Source organism: Drosophila innubila (genome assembly GCF_004354385.1).
Source record: "Drosophila innubila isolate TH190305 chromosome 3L unlocalized genomic scaffold, UK_Dinn_1.0 0_D_3L, whole genome shotgun sequence".
NCBI classification, from domain to species: Eukaryota; Metazoa; Arthropoda; class Insecta; order Diptera; family Drosophilidae; genus Drosophila; species Drosophila innubila.
Genome location: NW_022995376.1, coordinates 17,589,337 through 17,605,407, shown reverse-complemented (window position 1 = coordinate 17,605,407; position 16,071 = coordinate 17,589,337). Strand labels below are relative to the sequence as shown.

Sequence of the window (16,071 nt, the reverse complement as noted above, 5' to 3'; positions counted from 1 at the left end):
GAAAGAGACGGCGAATATCAGAAAATTAACGATTGAGCGCGTAAAGCGCATGTGGAAATGCTGCTTAATTTAGATGTCTAAATATTTAATTCTTAAAGATAGACTATATTTTAAGAAAAGTAATAAGATAAATTCAATAAATAATGGTCTTAAAGTCCAGATGTTTTCTTTATTTTTGAATAATGAATTATTAAGTTTGGATATTTTTTATCAGTGCAGAAAATACAACTAAAGAAAAGTAAGAGAAAGAGCGGGCGAATATCAGAAAATTAACGAATGAGCGCGTAAAGCGAATGTGGAAATGCTGCTTAATTTAGTTGTATCCTGACATTTTAAAATACATTTATGTTAAGTCAGAGGCAAGGGCAGGGATGAACAGACATATATATAATCGGGGCGGAGATCGGCTAGAGGGGTTACGCCAAAAGTTATGGCCCGCCAGACTGCAAGGAGCCATAAGAGTCGCTGGTACTGTAACTTACAGTTCCAACTTTCGCTATGCGTCGACCATTTTGTGCACTTTATGTGTGTGAAGAGTGTGCCACTGCATGTATGTGTGTGTGTGTGTGTCCGTGTGTGTGCAGCTGGCATATTTAAGCTGACAGTTTCAAGTGCCAACTTTACGCAGTTAGCGCAACAGCAGCACCAAAAATGATGGCGTGGCAAAGACGCCAGGAGAGGCAAACTACGGCACATGTGTGTATGTGTGTGTGTATGCATGTTACTATGTTAGTGTGTGTGTATTGCAACGCCAGCCTTTTTAGCCCGCAGGCAAGCGTAAACTGTTAACGTTAAGTGACGGCAGTTAAGCGACAGTGGGCCACAAAATTGTTCATTCGCTCCAAACGCTCCAAAAATTGCCCGAAAAGAAAACAAGTTCACTTTTTTAATTTTTTGACATTTTAATTAATAGTGCTCAGATCATAGCAATTCAAAAATTTCTTTGCCAACTGTTTGAAATTATATTTAATCTATTTTAAAACCGTATTTTAATTTTTTTTTTATTGACTAATAAAGTGTAAATTTTTTGCCTGTGAAGTAAGCAAAAAAACTTATTTTTTATTAAAGTAGAAAGTTTTAAAGCGTTCAATCTGTTTTATGTTTGTAGAATTGTCTTTAACAACTTTTAGACTGTTCAATAGGTCAATTCTAGAACACTTTAATTCTCATTTGGAGTTAATCCAATATTTTCTATTCTATCGGTTCCAGTAACTTTTTGTCTACTGTTAAAAATTGGTTTAGCTCAACGTTTATCAACAGAACTAACTGGGTTCGTTAAACAATTTTTTAGTGTAGCAATTTTTTGGGTTTTTAAACCGTTTAGCCGCATTGCTGTGGTACGCAATCGGTTCCCACTCTCTCCCACTTTTTCATGCTCTGTCTCTGTCTCTGCCTCTCTCCCTTGCTGTTTCTCTCTCGCTCTGTCTGTTTTGGCCCATGGTCCTTCAGTCAGCTCGCTGCAGGGCCGGATGAAGCTGATGACGCTGATTGCACTGAAGCTTGCAAGCTGCAATTTATGAGCACGGCATACTACATAGACAAGTGTGCTATAGAGGGTGAAAAGGGGAAGGGAAGGACTGGTTGAGGGAGACAACAGACGCTAGAGAAGATGTGGGATACGTCCGTTAAGGAAGCTAACGATATGTAACAGCGGTGCTGATGTTTCTGCTGTGCCAGCAGTAAAATTCATACAATGTCGTTAAATTAAAACACTTGTGCTGTCGCACCAACTCACACACATACACGCACACAAGTACAACAAGAACTACAACTACAAAGTTAGTCATACAGCTTTTGGCAAAGCAAATCGCTTTGGTCCGTGTCCTGACTGAGAGCTCCCTTTGCTGTGTGTTCTGTGTGTGTTTTTCAGCACTGCACTTTACACAGGTTGGGCAAATACATGCCAGAGGTCTCGGTCTCGGTCTCGGTCTTGGTCTCGGTCTCTCTCGGTCTGGTTCTGTTTCTGGGTTCTGAACTAAGACTCAGTCTAGGTCTGAGTCTGAGTCTGTGCCTGCTCGCTGCGGGCGTGCTACTAACAATTTGCAAAAAAGAAAAACCATCAAGTTGAGTGGGCTGCAAGAAAGTAACAACATGACGTCCGAGACAACGTTGTTGTTGCTGTTGCTCTTATTGCTGTTGGTCAAAAATTGCAGTGTTGTTAAAAAGCGATTCAAAGACATCATTCCGCTTCAAGTCCACCGCTAATCACTGCCAATGAGGCAGCTACTTAAACTAATAAACTGGCTTTGCAATGTCATCATCAACACACAACACAACATACTATAAATATAAATAAAATGGGGACAGAAATCAGGCAGCGGGAGACCAAAACACGCCCAGTGCTGATAGCGAAGCATGAATCAAAAACAAAACACACCCAGCCAAAAAATAAAGAAAACAGCAAGTAGAACTTGTGGGAAAGGCTACAATCGGGCGAGCCTGACTGTTTGTAAAGCCTGCTCGTATTCTGTAAAAAAAGTAAAATTTTAATTGTTCAGAAAATTTATAGAAATATTATAAAATTTAAACATTTGAAATGCTCGACTGGAAATAATGATCTAGACTTTTATCAATATGAACAAATAGAAAGAGAAACATTGTTTTATAGATTCGGTTGTTTCTTCTACCAATTTCACAAATTGTTTTTGACAGACTTGGTAGACCCTTATTTCATTTCGAAGTACAGGGTCTCAAAATAAGCAACGAATACAATAGCGAATCAGTCCTCATGCCAAAACCAAACCCAAATCCAAACTCGATTCCATGATCTGGCCAAGGCGACCTTAGCCAAATGGAACCACACACGCATACTAACGAAGTGACACGGCATTTTAACGGCCAACACACAGCGCTGCACAGATTAGGAATGTCAATATTAGCCACAGTAAGAGAGACTACGACTCCGACTATGACTACGATTATAAGGCTGACTATGGGGATGGGAATGGAAATAGGAATTGGGGATGGGATTGCCCTTCGAGCCTTGCTACCAAACATTTTTGACAAATGACGTCAGAAATGGGGCGTGTAGGCGTTGTAGCCGAGCTGGAGGCGTTCTTTCGGACAGGTTACAATGCAGTCGAACAAGAAACTGAGTTCGAATCGAGATACATACGAGTATAATGTCAGAGATAGCCAGAGGTAGTCAAAGTTGGAGTCGACATTTGGCATTTTGGCTACATCATGCTAAACATGTTTTATTACAAAAAGGTGTTGCTCACATAGATATTGAATCGACACAAGCTGTAAGCCTGTAAAAGAATACAAGGGAGTTTCAAAATGTCTGATAAAGTAGCTCTTTGACAGACTTCAATTTAGATATTGTTAATTGAAAATGAATTCCCCATTTAAGGCCTTGTTTCACAGTGATATCCAGTTTGGTTTCATTTGCTGGTAACCGATATTAATAATTAAAAGCGACAAAGATACTCAATCAGTTTAAATTTAAGACATTGTTCTGACTATGGTCCTAGATTGTACTCTATGTTAAAACTTATTAAAGTTGGTCAAAGGACATACCAGAATTTTGATAATAAATGTGTGACTTTTGGCTGGACTGCACTTTACACCTTATAAAAGTGGTGGTCAAAGCAAAATAATTTTAAAGGGAATTAATATATTTCTTAGATTATTATTCAATCTCTAATAAAAATAAGGCAGTTTTTTTGCTTGTTTTTAAAATGAAAATATTTGTGATAACTTAAGTAATTTTCTTGTCATCTCTGTTATATCTCATTTTTCTCAGGCAGTAAAATTAGTATGAAATTCCAGAGAATTTCAATCTATTCAGTTTTGCATGCTGCTTTAAATTAGCAATCAAGTGAAATGACTTTATAGTGCCTTATAAAATTGTACACCCTCTGCTCAAAGTACATACATTCCACTATATTGTCGGAAGCATAAAGAAGCTTGTGTGCGTAATATTACGCTTAAAATACTCAAATATAGTTGATATCATTTTGGCACTCTTAAGCTCATTTTAATGGCCCTTCAGGTGGTTTAAGGGGTAGTTTGAAAAGGAAATTAGGGGAGGGAGGAGCTGAGGAAATGCCCATCAACGCTGGCAATCAGGGCTGCATAGCCATCATCTCCGACGTGGGCTGTGTACTCGTTGTACTCGTAGTGAAAGGGTAAAATCAATTTAACACTTTCAACTAAATTATTCATTTTGCATAATAATTTTCAAATCTGTCAAAATTCACACACACACACACACACACGCATACATTGTAAAGCAGGCTTTTATTTGATACATTCAGCGGTTGTCGGCGTCTGCACTTTCACACGCTTAGGATCGTGATAGGGATGTTAACTGTGGGTGTGGGAGTGTGTGTTTGAGGGGGGAAGGAAAGGCTGTTGGCAAAAAGCACTCAAATAATTCCCAGGCGTAAGCTAAACCAGCGCAAAAGTTGCCACGCTGCGCACAACAATAGCAAACGCAGGCCAAGTATAAAGGGGGACTTGTCGGGAGGGGAAAGGGGCGTGGAAGGGACGACGGTTATATGCCAAAGTGGAACTGAGACTAAAAAGTAAAACCCTTTAACCGAGCGTAGGCAACGGCGCCACGCGAAGCGTCACAAATTCTGTTAAGCGAAAATTTCATCAACGACGGCACGAGAAAATTTTCATTCGCCATTCAACATTCAGACGTGCGCCGCCCGACCGACCACCCATCCGCCCATCCATCCGCCCGTCCGTCTGTTTGTCCGTCCGTCCGCGTCCGTGCGTCCGTGCGTCCTTTTGCGTTGTCAAAATGAAAGGAAAATGTCTCATAAATCCTTTTAATATTAAATGAGCTCGTTCTGGCAGTACCCCACCTTGCCCCCTGAGTTCCCTCCTTCCCACCCTACTTAACTCGCTACTCCTGCCACAATTCGCGCCACGCACACACTTAAAATTATGTGGCTAATGGGAGCAACTTGGCTGGAAATTGCGCGAACCTGTCGAGAATGCCATTGCCATTGCCATCCAAGTTTTGCCAGTTATTTTGACTCTACACATGTTCCACACCCTCTATTGCCTCTCCCTCCCCCACCCACATTTTGTTGAACTTGTATATCTGATTGTGGCCAGGGACTGGTTTTTTTTTTTTTTGGTAACCGTTTTTCGGCTTCTGCAATGCCAATTGTCATTAAATGTAATTTTTAAACCTGTTAGCGTGCATGTGTGTGCCATAAAAAGGGTAGGCTAGCCTAACCTCCCCCACCCCAGCTTCCTCCTGCGCTATCAGCTCATGTCCCTATGTCCCTTTTTATTTTTTATAGGTATGTGTGCGTTTTGTGCCCGAAAACATTTGCTTTTTATTGTCAAATTAGTCGGCAAGGCGGGTTTATTAAACTTGTTTTTCGACAAAACTCTTCATGTTCCTATTATGTTATATTATACTATATGCGTGTGTGTGTGTGTGTGTGTGTGTGTGTGTGACACAAGGCATTTACACAACCAACTCCATTACGCTTTCCCCGCCTGCCAATTCAAAACTCCTCTCCCCCCCTTTCGGCTGTCAGGCAAGGACAACAATTTGTAACATTTGCCGCATTTCCCGCAAGCATTTTTGCATGTTGTTGGTTGAGGGGTGGAAGGGTGAAGAGGGGATTGCTGTGCTCGTCTAACCCACTCAAAAAAGCTTCAACATCATTCAAAGTGACAAATTATCCATGCAAATTTTACAAAATGGCTGCCAGGCGGTTGCTAAAGGCTCGTGGGAAAAAGTGTTGCATACTTATGAGCGCGAGGCGCCATTTGAAATATGAGAATTGAATGGATGGAAAACTTTGACAAAACACACACTTACACACATACACACACGGAAATATATACACCTAACGCAGTATAATGCAGAACAATGTCTAAAAGGCCTATACAAGCAATAGATTCAACAAGGATACTGTCTCCAGAAGATACGCTTCTAACTGTGACCATGTGTATCTGTCTCTCTGGATGTCTGTGTGTGTGTCTCTATTCGTGTGTCTCTGTGTGTGTGTCTGTGAATGTCTGTTGCTGTTGTCTATGCATATTCGATCTGCTCCATCAATGCCATTGTGCTATTGTCTTGCTTTCAATTAAAATGACCACACAGCGAGACATCTAGGGAGCATTTTCCGATTTCCCCTTCACCTCTACGCTCCCTTGCACCGCATCCTGTTGTTATCCCTATGAGTTGCTTGACCGAAAATTTGTGCAATTTCCGTTACTAATACTTTTTGGTCAATTTCCTTCACACACACTCAGAGAGAGGAAGAGAGAGAGAAAGGGACAGGGACAGGGGACACTCTGTTGATTTATTGCCCTGGCAAATATTTTGCGCCTTAATTTCGTTGATATTTATGCGGCAATGTGTCCTTGTGTGTTGTGCAGAGCCAATAAACACGTTTATGCCACTGACAAGGGATAATGGGCTTCCTTTCCATAGTTGTGAAGGAGATGGCAAGGGGGGAGGGAAGAGAGAGAGAGAGAGAAAAATCAGAATTTGAATATGCCCCAGGGACTGAAAGCGTCCCATCAAAAGGAATGCAAATCGTGTGTCCTGTCAGTCTCCTTGTCCGGTTTGCTGCTCGGACCGTTGCCTTGTAAATCAAATGAAATATATTACAAGCGCCGCATAAATACATTTGAAGATTGATGTGAGCCAAAGTAACAGAGTAGAAGAAGAAGAGGAGGAGGAGGAGCAGAGAAACAGAGAAAAAAAGAGTTGTATAAGGGAGAGAGAGAGAGAGAAAGGAAAGGAAACTTTACTTTGGCTCCGGCATTTTAATGAGCTGCAACATAAACTAACAAATGAAAATGTGCGCAGCTCATTCACAAATTGAGTGACACACACACACACACACACACACGCACACACAGGCAGCTGGACTGGAAAATGTAGTGAAAGAGGAAGAGGCAGCGTCTCCTTATTTATGCATAACAATAATGAATATTATACAACAAGCCCGAAATGTAATTCTGTGTAATTAATTATTAATTTATGCGCATACATTTAACTCACACGCATTGTCGTCGACAGCAGCAACAGCAACAGCAGCAGCAGCAACACATGTGTTTGTAAGAGATGTATGTGTGTGTGAGAGTGTGTGTGAGTGTGTGTGTGGCATTGGCATCCTGGCACAATGGCGGCTGGCGGATGCGGAAACTGTTTTGCTGCCGTTGATGCTGCCAAGCCAGTCATTGTTGTTGCTGTTGTTGTTGTTCAGGTTGTTGTTGCTATTGCTGTCGTTGTTGTTGCAGCAGCGACTAACGACCAGCAAAGTCTGCGCTTGTTGTTGCTGCTGGTCGCATGTCGACATTGTTGTTGTCGTTCTAATGTTAAGTTGAATTGTCATTAAAATTGTCGTCCATAATTTCGACATTAAATACACACACACACACACACACACTCACATATACAGATACTTACACACATGTGTGGCAGTTTGGCAAGCAGGAGACGGGACGGGGCAGGAAAGTTGTATGTAAATTGTGTGCGGGCTCCTCAACGTATGCAACACTTTTGCGACTACAGCATAAATGCTTGCCTCTTCCACATGCAAGTCTATGTGAGTGTGTGTGTGTGTGTGTGTGTGGCGCGTGGTTAAAAAGTGCCAACGCAGCATGTTTTCAACATTGTTTAAATTTATACGGCAGACACAGGGAGACACACACACACACTAACACACATGGGGCACAGGACAAAGCAACAGCAACAACTTGTGCTTAAAGTTTTAAATTTACATAACTGAGTGCACAGCGACAAGAAGAAGACAAAGTGATAAAGAGTGATGAAGAGTCAGTAGGAGACAGAGAGAAAGAGAGAGAGAGAGAAGATTGAGCGAGCAGAACAAAATGATAGCTTGCAGGTTGCAAGGTGGCAGTTACAATTTGAGTTTCGGCTTTTGGACTGGGGACAGTTACACTTACGGCAATTACTGTGCTCATAAACTTCAGGACCCGTCCCCAATCATCATTAGGCAGTGGCCATTACGTAATTATCGCAATCACAGCCAGAGCCATTGCCAGAGTCGGAATCGGAATCGGAGTCGGAGTCAGAGGTGGGCATATAATTGAAATTTGTGGCCCAAGACAATCAGAGAAGAGAAAAACAATTTGGAGTCAATTTCGATAAAGTTTTAGTGTGCGACAGAGCGACAGACGAACTCGACTTTCATTTAACGCTAATCACTTGCAGTAACGAAATGAAACGAAACGAAACGAAACAGAATAATAAAACTAAAACCAAACCAAACCAAACCCAGCCGATTCGAAATGGTACTGAACTCAACTGAAAGCGAAACAAAATGGAATTCCTGACTTGGCCGAATAATTTGTCTTCTTATCCGCCGCAAAACAAACGTGGCAGCAACAACTAGAACTACAACGACAACTACAACTACAAATACAACTTAGGTTTCTATATGGTTAGAATTCTGTTTTTGGCCAAGGTCAAATGGCAGTTGAGCAGGCTTAGGTGACGGTTTTGCTTAATTAGAACATTCATTAATCAAATCAAAACCATTTGCCACCCTGTGGCAAGCAGCAGCAATAGATGAGACTCGAGAATTGAGTTGAAGACTCGGAAAAAAGCGGTGGCCAGGAAACTTTTGGCGAATGGCTGGCAAACACGCACAAAGATATATATTTACAACAACAAAGCGGTTGTAGATTGAGGCAAATGAGAAAGAGAAAGACCGTAGAATGTAGCGAAATGGAGAATGGGAATAACCAAATAAATTCAGTCACATAGAAAAACGACAGACGGCATAACAAAGCGGCAGAGATTGCGACGAGCAGGACGAACAGGACGAAGGACGATGCGAAAGCGAACGCGAGGCAAAAAGCGACCATTAAAACACATTTTTGTATCTATTTTTAGGGTAAAACCAACCAACAAAACTCCAACTCAAACAGCGGGCGGTACCAGAAATGCTAAAACCCTCCTCTTCTACCCCCTTCCATCGAGAAAAGAAAGAAAACCCATTCCAGCGTAACCCAAAACCATCAACATCAACAACAACAAAGACCAACAGAAATGGCCACAAACAGAACAACAACAGCAGAAGTAGAAATATAAAAAAAAAACTTAAAACTACTTTAATTTATGGCGCACGCATTTCTGTGTTTAGTTTCGTCCTGAGTTCTGTTCTTGTCTTGGGCGCCGCCAAAGCAATCAGTCAACAACATGAGCAGGAGCTCTCTGGCAATCCAATTCAGCTCAAGAGTTTGTAGCACAGTGTAAAGAAATGCTCTCGCTAATAACATTAAGACACGACAACTCACACAAATGTCTGCCTAGAATTCCAACAAGAATTTAAATAGTCTTTTCTACTTTTGCACGTAATATTAAAAAGAGTGTGAAATACCTAACAAATATGATCATAAAATCGAAAGTTTTTCATGAATAGTATTTTAAAGTTGCATATTTTGTATATTTTATAAGAACTATGGAAATATTTTGCAGCTTTGCCAATGCGGAATTAATATTTTGTCACATAACTGGCCTTGAACTTTATCATTTTTATTGATTAAACGATATTGAAACAAATGTTAAATATTTTTATCTATTAGTTGTGAAAAGTATATATAAATTATAAACTAAACAGAAAATCCATAAAGTATACTGTAAAAGATTTAGTAGTTCAAAGTTTCAAAGTATTTATAAACTCTTTGGGAATTAAAAATAACTAGTGAATTGAACTACGGGCTGTCTGTGATGTCTCAGACACTGAAAATGAATTATTGGGCAATAACTTTTCATGTATAGCTATAAAAATGAGTAGAAAGCAGATAGAATAAAAAATACGTACAATATAATATTTGAAGCAGTGCTTTTAAGCACAATTTCTATTTCTGGCTAAGTGAAGACAGAACGGAAAATTCCCAGTCAAATTAGTGTTTATCATGTATGTATTAAATTATAGATTGTTTTAAATAATAATAAAAAAATTAAATGTTTTTGAAAAAGTTATCTAATTATAAGATAAATTATGAGAAAACACGCATAGTTTTGAAAAATCGTAAATATATAGATATAAATATCCTCTTTTCCATTGTTTATTGCATTTCATGATTATATTCAAGTGAATATAATATCTTTAAATTTTTAATGGCATTGAGAGTTTTCTTATTATGTGCTTGGATATTATTTTCACAAATCCAAACTGTGAACTTGACTGTGGTGACATTCGGAGAGCTAGACTTGAGGTCTGCTGGCAGTTTACGAAAGTCAAAGCGACTTCCTCTTGTGATGTGTCTCTGACTTTCCTAGGCTTTTCAGCTCTGACATATCTTTCCCACCTCTCTCTCTCTCGCCCTCTCTCTCTTTCGCTCCGTTTGTCGCTGTCTCGTTCGTTGGGCTGACAAGCGGGTAAATTATGCATAAGCGCACTACCAGCCACATTATGATGAGCCGGAGACGTACGGCTGATGCAGCAGGCCAGGATTATGCATGACAGTGAGAGGGCGTTGGGATGAGTTGGGAATAGGGGCGGAGGGGTGTGCATGGCGGTTAGGCAGCTCTCTTGTCAACGTACTCATCACATTTCTTCGGCACACCCGCTCATCATGAAAACTCCCTGCTCCATGGCATTTATGCGCACTAAAGCAAACAAACAGCAAAATATTTGTATGCTAAGCCAACACATGCGACGCTGGCAGCTGCCACTCGCCTCTCGACCAGCCGTTGGCCCAGCCCCGCCCCCTCGACAGACGCCTATTGCGGCTCAAGTATTTTGCATTGCTAAGCAGAAATTATAAATCAGGGCAATTGTTGAAGATTTGCAGCCGCATAACAAAATTTGCCAAGGAATGAGAGTGGAATAGAGAGAGAGAGAGAGAGAGGGTAAGAGAGGGAATTGGGATTCCAGATTCACAGATTCCGTATTCCTTATGCCGAGACAACGACAACGACACCAACACCAACAAGACCGACACCGACACCGACACCAAGAGCACGCACACACGCCCCACTGCGGTTGTCCCGCTTGTTGACTAACAGACTGACTAAGTGACTGACTGGGACGGGATTGGCAGAGACGAAGGGGGAGGGGGCAACAGGGACGGACGAACGTGCGCAGGCAGGCAAATATTTTAGCACAAGGACCAAAAGTGAAAAAATAATAAAAAAAGTAAAATAAATAAAAAAACAACGCGCCAAAATGAATTTAACGAATATGAAAACAGAGAGACAGACGACAGAGGGAAGCTGAAGCGAAAAGAAGAAGGTAGAGCAGTTGAGAGATGAGCTGAGCTGTAGAGCTATTGAGATGGGTAAGGACTGAAATCATAATTTAATTTAACGTAATTTTCGTTTGCCAAAAGACAAGACGAAAAATCACACATACACACACACACACACAGACACACATACAGACACACATACACACGCCCAGACAGGGCGAAAAGCAGCGGAAATAATGCGACGCTTAAAAGTGTAAAAGCCGTCAAGAAGTAAAGCAACAACAACAACAACAGAAACAACAAATAAGAGAAATAGTAACAAAAGCAAAAGAAACGAATATTTTTGGTATTCTCGATTTTATATTTTGGTGTGAGTCAATTTTGGTAATAGAATCGCGAAACGCGTTTGCCTCGCGATTTTAATTTTAGTAATGGAAGACAAAGGAAGACGATGCTAAGAGAGGAAGAGCGAAAGAGAGGGAGAGAGAGAGATAGACGGACAAAACGACAGTAAGACAATCAGACAGGCAGATAGACAAATAAGCTTAGCCAGCGCTGCAGCTGCTGAGCGTGAAGATAAAAGCAGCAATGAAGACAGCCAGAGCAGGCAAAGAAAAGGGAGAAAGAGCAGCTCGAAGAAGAGCGGGGAGAGAGCAGCAAGAGGGGTAGATATAGTAAAATGGTAGCTGATGCCTCTTGTAGCTGAGATTTATTGCGCCACGTTGCAGTTTGAAGTTGTCGGGCCACATAAATCTGTCAGAAGCTACAATGCAGTATCAAGTGGGTGCAAAGCAAGGGAGTGTGAGGCAGGAGGCGAGAGGCAAGAGGAGGAACAGGGCGTGGGTGAAGCGTTGAAAAAACGTACACATGATTGTTATTATTTAACGTTTTTGCTGCTGCTGTTGCTGTCATGCGGTTTTTTAAACGATTTTTATTAGTGGCAACGCGTAAAGCGGAAATAACGGCCACGCGCCGTAAAGTAGACAACACATTCGCATTCGCATCCGTATTCATTCACATTCAAATGCACCCACACTCACACACACTCACTTTTGCCATGCATTTTGCATGGCGTGCACGTAAATGACCGCCAACGATTTAAATTGTTACCCTTCTCCCACCGCGAACTGTTGTTGCCTTGCGTGTTGTCTGAAATCAAAATGCATTACGTATACGCAATAAAAATTACGTATACGTAATGTGTGACGCACACAAACAACTGCAACTGCAACTGCGTTTTATGCGTGCCGCGCATTATCATTTAACATTTCCTGTGCACAAAACGGGCCAAGCAGGATGTGGCAGGATGAGGGTAGGAATCCAAATGGAATCGACGAAGAGGAGCATCGGAGTATTGCTTGAAAAGCGCGAGTGAGGGACAGTAAGGTGATTTCGGTCAAATGCGCGTAGTTCAAATCATTGATTGGCATTTGAGGGTAGCTTCAACTGACAGCGCAGTAAAAGCCAGACGTCAAAGAAGAAGAAAGAGTGACACAGATAGAGAGTGAGAAAGGAAATTTCTGTTTAGCTTGCAATCAAATTAGAATTCCAGCTGAGTATTGCCAAGTTTTATTTGGCAAAAAAAAAAGAGAAAGAAACGGAAGTGAATTCGCATCAAATGTTTATTAAAATTACGAGAAATCATCAAATTGAAACTTTGCTGCAGTGAAGCTTCCTCTGTAAGGAACAAAGCGGACACTTGGGCTATATAAACATGCAGGACATGCTGTATACAGGCATTTTTATAGGCAATATTCAACTGTCAGGTCAGTAAAAATGATGTCCATAAACATTTTTACACGAAACATGATGGACAACCATAATAGCAACATCAATGTGGCTTATAAAAAATTTCTAGAAACATTGTCTGCTTATAATTCACAACTTGTTCAGCAGAAATCTCTTTATGAGTAAAATCACTTGAAGAATTGCTAATAAAACATGCATATTTTTTTTGGTAATTAAAAGACAAGTTATTATATAACACACATACATTTAACTATATAATCATCTGTCATCCTACTTATCTTTAAAGCTTTTTAAGCTCAGTTTTATTATATATTTTTAAATTCTATTATATCATTATGTATAACAATTTGTGATATTAAAATTGTTCCTTATAATTTTCGATTTGATTCAACACACTTTCTTTAGCATTTTGACAATCTTAACAGTCCCATTCCTTTTTACTTATTTTTCTTATACATTGTTAATACACATTTGTTCTGGCAACAAATAAAAATGGAAAACAGCATCAAATATTTGATTGCTCTTGGCAATTTTTATCGCATTTTCCATTTTCATTTTCATTGTTTGCCCCGGCTTTGTCAACTAATCATATAGAAAGCATGTATTTTATTCTCTCTCTATCTCTCTCTCTCTTTCTCTTTTTCTCTGCTTACCACTGTGTTTGCTTGTTAACAATTTGGCACAATAATTTGGTAAATTATTGCGCATACGCCGCGTGTGTTTGTCAACGCAAATAACTTTTCCGCTATTTGTATTTCTTTTTTTTCTTGTTTTTTTTTTTTTGTATTTTTTTAGAGTGACAACTTTGCACTTTGGGGCCAAGATTGTCGTGCCCAGCTCATTTCCAGCGCAAATAAGCGTAAGTAAATTTATAATACAAACAAACAACAGCCGGGAAAAAAATAAGTATAGAAAACTTACTGCCAACAGGACAGGTGGTCGCCAGAAGCAGAATTCTGTTCTCAATCTCTCTGTATATCTCTCTTTTTCTCCCTCTCGTCAACAGCCAAAGCCAGGCGAAAGCCAAGCCAAACAGCTTCAGGGCGGACAGGCAACTTGGGCAATATTCATTCTGCTGGCAAACAAACACGCAGCAACAACATCAGCAACATCAACAACAGCAGCAACAACAACAACAAATATAATAACGCTTTTCGTTGCTGCCATTTGTGGGCAACGCGTTAGTTGATGAACTTCGTGTTCAAGTTGTGTAGCACAAGAGTTGACGCCTGCTGTTGTTGGTGTTGTTGGTGTTGTTAGTGTTGCTGTTGCTAGCAACTAGATGGCAGCAGCAGCAGCAGGAGGACACAGCCGCCAGCTGTAACACTGATAGCAATTCTAAGAGACAACAGCAGCTGCAGCGGGCAGTGGAGCAGGGGATGGGGCAAGGGGCAAGGGGCAAGGTGGAAGTGTTAGCTCAACCCGTGGACAACAACGTCGCCTCAGCGCATTTTGTGAGTTTTTGTTTTACTTTCAGTTTATTTTACTTTCGTGTGACGGCAACAGCAGCAGCTTCACTTGGTTTGATTTTATTATGTTTTTCTTTTGCCACCACTTCTTTATCCCTTGCTCTTTCCCTAACCTCCTTCTTCTCCTTCCCCTTTCCCTTTCTCTTTACTTATACATATTGTACTTGCGCTGCTTTTGGCCACATGCTGCCAGCCAAGTTCTTTTGCTTCTTCTTTGTTATTTGACTAGATTGACGAGGCAAGTTGCAAGCTGCCTCTTTCCTCCCTCTTCCCCTCTTCCGCCTCTACCCACTCCATGCCGCTGACCTTTCTTGAGGTCTTGAGGATTCTGGGGGGTCATTTTCCTTTTTACAAAAGCCGTTACAATATCAAGTTAATTGTTTGAAATAAGTGCCGCCCCAGCAGCAACAGCAGCAACAGCAGCAGCAGCATCGGCCTAGGCTCATTGTGGGGCATGCCTCATGCCCAATCTCTGTGCCCCACCCCTTTCCAACTCCCCTTTCCCCCAGCAACCATCCCATTCTTCTATCAAAGCAACTTGGCCGGTTTTTTGCTGATGTTGCGGTTTCTTTTGTGCCGCACTCTCGCTTTGGTGGCAACTACCCACATTTATAGTGTTGCGGTCTCTGTTTGCAGCCTTTTCTTCCGGTTGTCCCCCACTCTTCCAACCCATCTCGTCTCCTTTATCATCAACGGTTGTGTTGTCAACGCCAGCAGCCCCAATTTTCTTTTTGCCTGGTATATGTTTCGTGGGCGTTTCATGAACTTTTTCCTATCCCCTCCACAAAGCAGAGCCACAAATTTCACTTTGACTGACTTTGGCTATAGTCGCAAGCAGAGTTCTCGAGTCTCCATCGTCATCTTCAGCTCCATTTCAGTGTTTGGAGTGCACTTTTCCGAACAACGAAATGAAATCTAATCACACACACACACACACACACACACACACACACACACACACACACACACACACACACACACACTTGCACACGGGAAAAACAATGGGTTTGAAGCAAGCTGCTGCAACTTTTGTTCTGTTTTTGGCCAAAAGCGGATTGTTCTTGTTGTTATTGTCTTCTGCTTCTTTTTTGTTGCAACTTCTTTGGTATTTTTGGGTTTTCAGCACTTTTTGCAATTTTCTAGTTTCCTGCACTCAATTCAAATATTTTACAAGCATCTTTTTCCTGGCTTAGTTATAAGTTAGAGAGCGATTCGGCAAAAACGTTAACAGCTCCATTAGTGCAATTTATTTGTCTGACGATTTGCCCCATCACCCTGTCACCCCGCTGTTGCCCCCCCACTCCACAAGTCATACAAACAACACAAAGCTAAGATGATGATGACAATGATGAGGACATGGCTAAAGATAAAGACAAAGGCTGCTTGTCAACTTGATTGTGTTTGCAATTTCATAAAATAACAATTCACAGCCTCCATGCTCATCTCATCTACACATTCCTAACCTCATTCCTTCCCTCCCTTTCGGATTTCCTCCCGTCCTCATACAGAAACTCTTGTCTTGTTATTTTGTTGTTGGTTTGCGCTGATTGCCGCCGGTGGTTGTTGCTTGTTGGTTGTCACTTGGCGCCTGCTTCCTGTCGTTCCTGTCGCTCGCTTCGTAAGTAACTCAAATGGAATGCGTTTGCAAATAATTTGCAAGGTGTGGGCCAAGTTTTCCACACACACATACACACACTGCCAC

The 16,071-nt window shown here is 41.1% G+C and overlaps 1 protein-coding gene across 6 annotated transcripts in view; it reads right to left on the bottom strand.

Annotated features, from left to right (window-relative positions):
• Window positions 1-16,071, bottom strand: part of LOC117788439 (RNA-binding protein Musashi homolog Rbp6) — a 184,831-nt gene that overhangs the window by 62,588 nt on the left and 106,172 nt on the right. The gene's annotated exons all lie outside the window — the stretch shown is intronic.